The sequence below is a fragment of the Miscanthus floridulus genome, chromosome 18 (assembly GCF_019320115.1).
Source record: "Miscanthus floridulus cultivar M001 chromosome 18, ASM1932011v1, whole genome shotgun sequence".
In the NCBI taxonomy this organism is placed as follows: Eukaryota; Viridiplantae; Streptophyta; class Magnoliopsida; order Poales; family Poaceae; genus Miscanthus; species Miscanthus floridulus.
Window position 1 is genome coordinate 70,619,788 of NC_089597.1, and position 5,815 is coordinate 70,625,602.

At 39.8% G+C, this 5,815-nt stretch overlaps 1 non-coding gene across 1 annotated transcript; it reads left to right on the forward strand.

Moving 5' to 3' along the window:
- Positions 1 to 4,863: 4,863 nt before the first annotated feature.
- Positions 4,864 to 4,970, forward strand: LOC136524947 (small nucleolar RNA R71). Its single transcript, XR_010776292.1, has one exon. It is a non-coding gene; the product is annotated as a small nucleolar RNA R71 (small nucleolar RNA).
- The last annotated feature ends 845 nt before the right edge of the window (positions 4,971 to 5,815 follow it).

The window sequence follows — 5,815 nt, forward strand, 5'->3', positions numbered from 1 at the left end:
GCTTAGTACTTGAGTGAGTTAAGTGGTCAACATTATGTAAGTGTGGTGCTTATATGTTGTTTACCTATGGATGCACTCTACATTCTGGGTCATGTGGTAGATCGTGAGCGTGACACTCTCGTTGAGTCTTTTGTAGTTCACTCCTCGTCTGTAGAATATGTAGGACCTAATTGCGAAGGGAATCAAGCTCTATTCTCGATCTTCCTTAGTAATATTCCTTATGTGTAGATGAAGAGTTAATTAAGCTATAGATGATAGTATATTTACTTGGGGTGTACAAAAGACTTAGTATGTAGGAATGACTCAGGAATCTTTCTCTTAATTAATCTATAGCCTAGCTATGCTACATTAATGAGTATCTTTTTCTATCTCTAGATGATCATTATTACCCTGTACTTATCATTTATATATCATTTGGCTTACCCCTATTAAAGCATATGCTTAGTTAATGATCCCATCATAAGTATACATATTTGTCAATATCTATAGCCACTGCTCCTCCCTGTGGTAAAATATAAATAACGATACATGGTATACTCCCGGGTGAAGTTCTACAATGGTATATTATCTGTGCGCTTGCAGAACCTTATATTTACATTCATTCTAAGTCACAAGTAAATACCAACACACATTTTTGGTGCCGTTGGTAGGAGTAGATTTAAAACTCTATTCTTAGTAGAGGTGCTAAGAAATGTCAACACCATCTTGTTGGGGTTTGGCTTTGCCAGACTATAAATATCAGCAGAAATACTATCCTCTACATTCTCGGTTAAAACCACTTGGATTTCCACCCTTTCATCGAACTATTGAGCGGGACTGTCTTGTACTAGGACACCATGCCGTCCCGTAGCACAAGATATGCCCCGCCAACCACTTTGGAAGCTCCTTGGAAGGGGTTGAGGCAGAAGAAATAGCGAAGCAGATTGAAATGCAGATCTATGTTGAGATAGGCTTCGCATTGTTTGATGAAAATAGAAAGATGTAGATTGCTGTTGGATTGAGATGGATAAGGGCAACCCATAGTATCTAAGAAGATTGCGCAGGTAACCGAAATCCCCTGATGGAAAAAATCTTCAAACATGACAAGTTTGTCAGGACAAGGGTTCGGGAAGCGTTCACCTGCCGTGGGACGCCATGCGGCTGTGGCTTGGCCTGGAAGCACACCATCGAACACCATCTTGTTGAGCACCTCTTCGGTGCACGTCGACGCCACCCACTGCTGGCTTCGTGCGTTCTCCTTGCGCGCACGCCTCCTTGCCATGGCTCGAATTAGATCTAGATCTGGGCGACGACAGGATCAATGTGGCAACTGCTTGTGAGAAAGTGGGGAACACGCTGTGGGCGGTGGGGCTATTTAACGGCTTGCCCCGTCCCTCCACCATCCATGGTTTTTGGGGAAATGTGCTACGTCGTGCGCACCTGTTCCCGCAATTACAACACGCTCGCTTTGGGTTCTTCACGATTTCCATTAAATGGGCCTCTCGTTTCTGGAGGTTTTATGACGGTATAGCTAAGTACTTGATTGTTGATCAGGAGTTGCTACTATGATGGTATAATTCACAAGTGCCATATCTATAACAAAGCATTCTTCCGTAATTTAAATAAGTTGGCATTTTATGCACCCTTTATTCTTGATCCCTATGGGGCGTATAACTTTTCCAAGTTCTTGGACTGGTTGCAAGATAGAACGGTTATAACAGAACTACCAATCGTTCGCTCTTTGATTGACCATCTATCCAGAGGTTTTATGAATTTTGCAAAATAAAAGAAAGTTCCTGAAATGATTCTCTTGATCACTCAAGGTGTATGGTACCTCACCAAAGGCATTTGAATTTGCCTTCTTTTCATATCCTACCACTACAGGCTTTGAGTGGAGTTTTGGATAGGTATGAAAGTGGGGCATACTTGCATCACATATTTTGCTAAGTCAAAAACCGGACCACGAGGAGATGCAAGTCATACACTTTGTCCAAATTCTAAATATTTTTGGTACTCCTTTGAATCATGACTCTTTCTTTTTGAATGAATGCCTTTTATTTGAAAGTATGGGCTAGTCTTTTATTTTTTCTTTTCTTTTCTTTTCTTCATGTTCTTTGGCATGCATTTTTTTCTCTCATACCTTTTGGCGTGTATATTTTTCTTCTCTTTTTTTAGCATAGCCCATATCCTTCTTTCTGGCACATGAAATGTTTGAGAGAGACACAAGATAAAGTGGACAGCAGTAATTATTTGGTGGATGGAAAGAAACATGTTGTGCGTAACTCTCAGTGTAAGAGTCAGCAAATTTATTTGTGGGTGTACGTGTGTCTTGATCATGGGTGCATGACGAGAATCTCAACAAGGGTCACAATAATTTGACAAAGTTCAATGCTCAAATAAGTAGCACATGATTAAGGTTTTGAATGTATATCATGTCATATGTCCTTGGTAGGTATTCATAATCATTGAGGAATTTTTGATTTTAGCATTTTTGAAAATGAAATCTCCGGATGTCAAGTTTCTCTTAGAACAAAGTTATAGTAAATTCGATTTGTACCATATTACTCGCAACAACTTAGAAAAGGAGCATGCATTTGCAAACCGACAAGTTTTCAAGTTTTCACGATGAGATATTTTTAGTCAACAAACTTAAATCTTGGGGAATACTAAGTTATAACCTAGGCACAGATGAATTATAGACAGAGCAACTATTCATCATTTCAACACAGGAGAAACTAAACATTTCTTAAACACATATAGGAGTGGAATAAATATTTTTGGTATTTTTGAATTTTTTAAGATTTTTTATATGCTAATAAATAAATAAATAAAGAAAATAAATTATGGAATTTAAAAGATACAAGGTACCTCTGCGGGGGTCCTCCCCCAAGCTAGATCGAGGCCTATGGTACCGAGATGGCTTGGTGTTGACTCCGAGGTAGGTTATTTATTTATATTTATATATTTTTATTTTATTTATACTTTATTCCATCCGTGTTTATACTTGACTAGTTTTGGAATAGTGATCAAACTAACCATGTTTAATTTGATCAAGGTAGGCTAAGTTATCTAAGCACCATGCTTAAATTAAAAAGCCTATGAAAACATGATTGCGCAAGAACCATGCTTCAAACCAAGACATATTCGCATAGAACATGGTAGGATAATAAAGATTTATTAAAAGGGTAAATAATTTATGCCTTAGTTCCATCATTCAAAGTCTACACTTAGCAATTTTAGTACAACGATCAAATTTAACATTTAATCAAGGTAGGCTATTTAGCCTACGCTCTCTGCTTAATTTAAAAAGCCTATGAATATATGATTGTACTAGTAACCATACTTTAAACCAAAACATGCTTTGTGTAGGTCATTGAAGAGAAACCAAGATTTTAATAAAGGTATTTATTTGTATTTAGCATAATTAATCTATATTCTAGCAACTTTTATTCAATAATTGTAAAGGATAACTACCGATTTACCTTTGGCAAGGGCTCATTAGTTAAAGTCCAATGAGCAGGACTCTTCTCCCTTCACTTTTTTGCTTGATGAAGGTACTGTCTGTGCCTAGAGAAGTAGGCTGTACCATTTTTGCCTGCCATACTTGTTTCACATTCCTACGTGGTTGTTTCTTGGGCTGTTTGTTTTTATTATGTTTATGCGTGTCAAACCCATTAAATGGGCATCTTATTGTTTGCCCTTGAATATGAAAACAAACATGCCTGGATCGCACGTGTAAAACTAACATTTGTTGTGTTAAGGAATGGTCTCCCTAGGAGGAGGGGAACTTCCTCTTTATGGCCCATGTAAAAAATGACTGAAGTCCGTGGGATGTATGTGTCTTGAATTCTTACCAAGATATCCTTGGCTACTCCCTTTGGTTTTCAGTGAAGATTGATTTGCCATCTGCAATCGAAAGTGTGCAGTGGACAAAGGTCCACCCAAAATCTTATTGTATATTACCTTGGACATGATGTTGATGCTTGCTCGATGGTCGCAGAAGGCATTATGGAAGGCATGTGAGCCAATCAAGCATGTGATTATCGGGTGGCCAGGATCTTCTTTCTTGATGATGAATGGTGGATCTATGAAGTAATCATGGCTTTCCTAACAAAGAGGCTTACCAAACCATGTTGAGATAATTTTATCAGATTCGAGAGAAGTTTCAGGTTTCCCCGGAATCTTTCCCGTATGAGAAATAGGTAATGCGGCAGCAATTTGAGCTATTTGAGTTTTGATCATTTTATCAAAGCTCAATTGGTTTTTAACAGATGAAGATAGGTTTCAAGTTTTGTATTTATGTTCTCAAACATTTTATCATTATATGAAAGCTTTTTAGAGATATTTTCATTTATTTTAGCTTGACCTAAAACTAGGTCTTTTAAGGAAGGTTAATTCGAATTGTAATTTGAGTTGAAGTTCGAATTACCTCCTTGCGGGCGGGACTGGTTGTTCCACCCTGTTATTGTTACCTTGTCCAAACCCGTTGTTTATGTATGAAGCATCTTTAGGGTCTCGGGGCAGTTGTTCCCCGAGTGTCCTGACTTCACCATAGACTTCATAAGTCATTTGTGAGTCCGTGGCCTAAACGGTGGCCTTCATAGCTTCCTTTTCGTGGGCCCTTTTCATTCAGTCTTGATAACAAGAGATCTATTTTTGCGGCAAGCATATCTATCTCCTTCATAGTATGCATGCCTTTTTATTGTTTGCGTTCCTCTCTCCTAGGCTTTCTCCAGCTTTGATTGGATACCATTTTCTCGATGAGAGCCTTAGCTCCATCGACAGTCAGGGAGTGGAATGCTCCTCCAGTAGCGGCATCGATGTTACCCTTTGTCCATGGGTGTTAACCCCTTGTAGAAGTTTTGGAGTGCGAGCCAGTCCTCCATCCCATGGTGCGGGCAGGCCTAGATGTAATCCTGAAGCCTTTCCCATGCCTCAGGGATGGATTCGAATGAAGATTGCTGGAAGTTTGAAATTTTCCCTCTCAGGGCATTGGTTTTGCCCATGGGGAAAAAATTTCATGAGGAACACCATGGAACATTTGTCCCATGTACTGACAGCTTCATTTCTTTATAGAACCACCATTTTGCCTTCCCCACTGAGGGAGAAGGGAAACAAACAGAGCCTGATGCTAGCTTGTGCAATGTCTTTGATGACTATGGTGTCACACAGCTCCAGGAAGTGTTGCAAGTGTGCACTTGTGTCCTTGCTTAGCAAGCCATAGAACTGGCTTGCCTACACCATCGTTATCAGGCCAGTCTAGAGCTCAAAGTTTCTAGTGCCCGTGTTGACAGTAGGCCCAACGGGCATGTTGGCAACAATGAGGGTGGAGTTGTTCGTGGAGTGACTTGGCCATAGCGGTAGTAGCGGATGGTACGGGGGTGACTGGTTCAACTACCGACAGAGTAGTAGAAGAAGAAGCAGCACGAGACCTGTTCTTCCTTAGGAGTGCCTCTAGATTATCAGTGTAGTTGTTCGGCAAATCAAAACCACTCATATACTATCCTATTTTCATTCGACAACAGGAAGAAAACAAGCAGAATTAGCCTGCATAAACTATGGCTACCATTACATGCATGTGATCATTGTTCATGTTATGCTAGATTCTTTTTAGCCTATGCCCTCCCCTAGCAATGGCACCAGAAATGCTTGTTGGCATTTCTTAGCGCAATCACCAAGTGAGGAGGTTTTAAGTCCATCACCGACAACGGCACCAGAAATGCCTGTTGGTATTTCTTAACACCATTACTAAGATTGAGTTAATCTTAGCAACACTGCCAAGAAACACCAACTACGATAGTCCTTAAAGGTTATAGAGAATATCCGCAATGTGGCA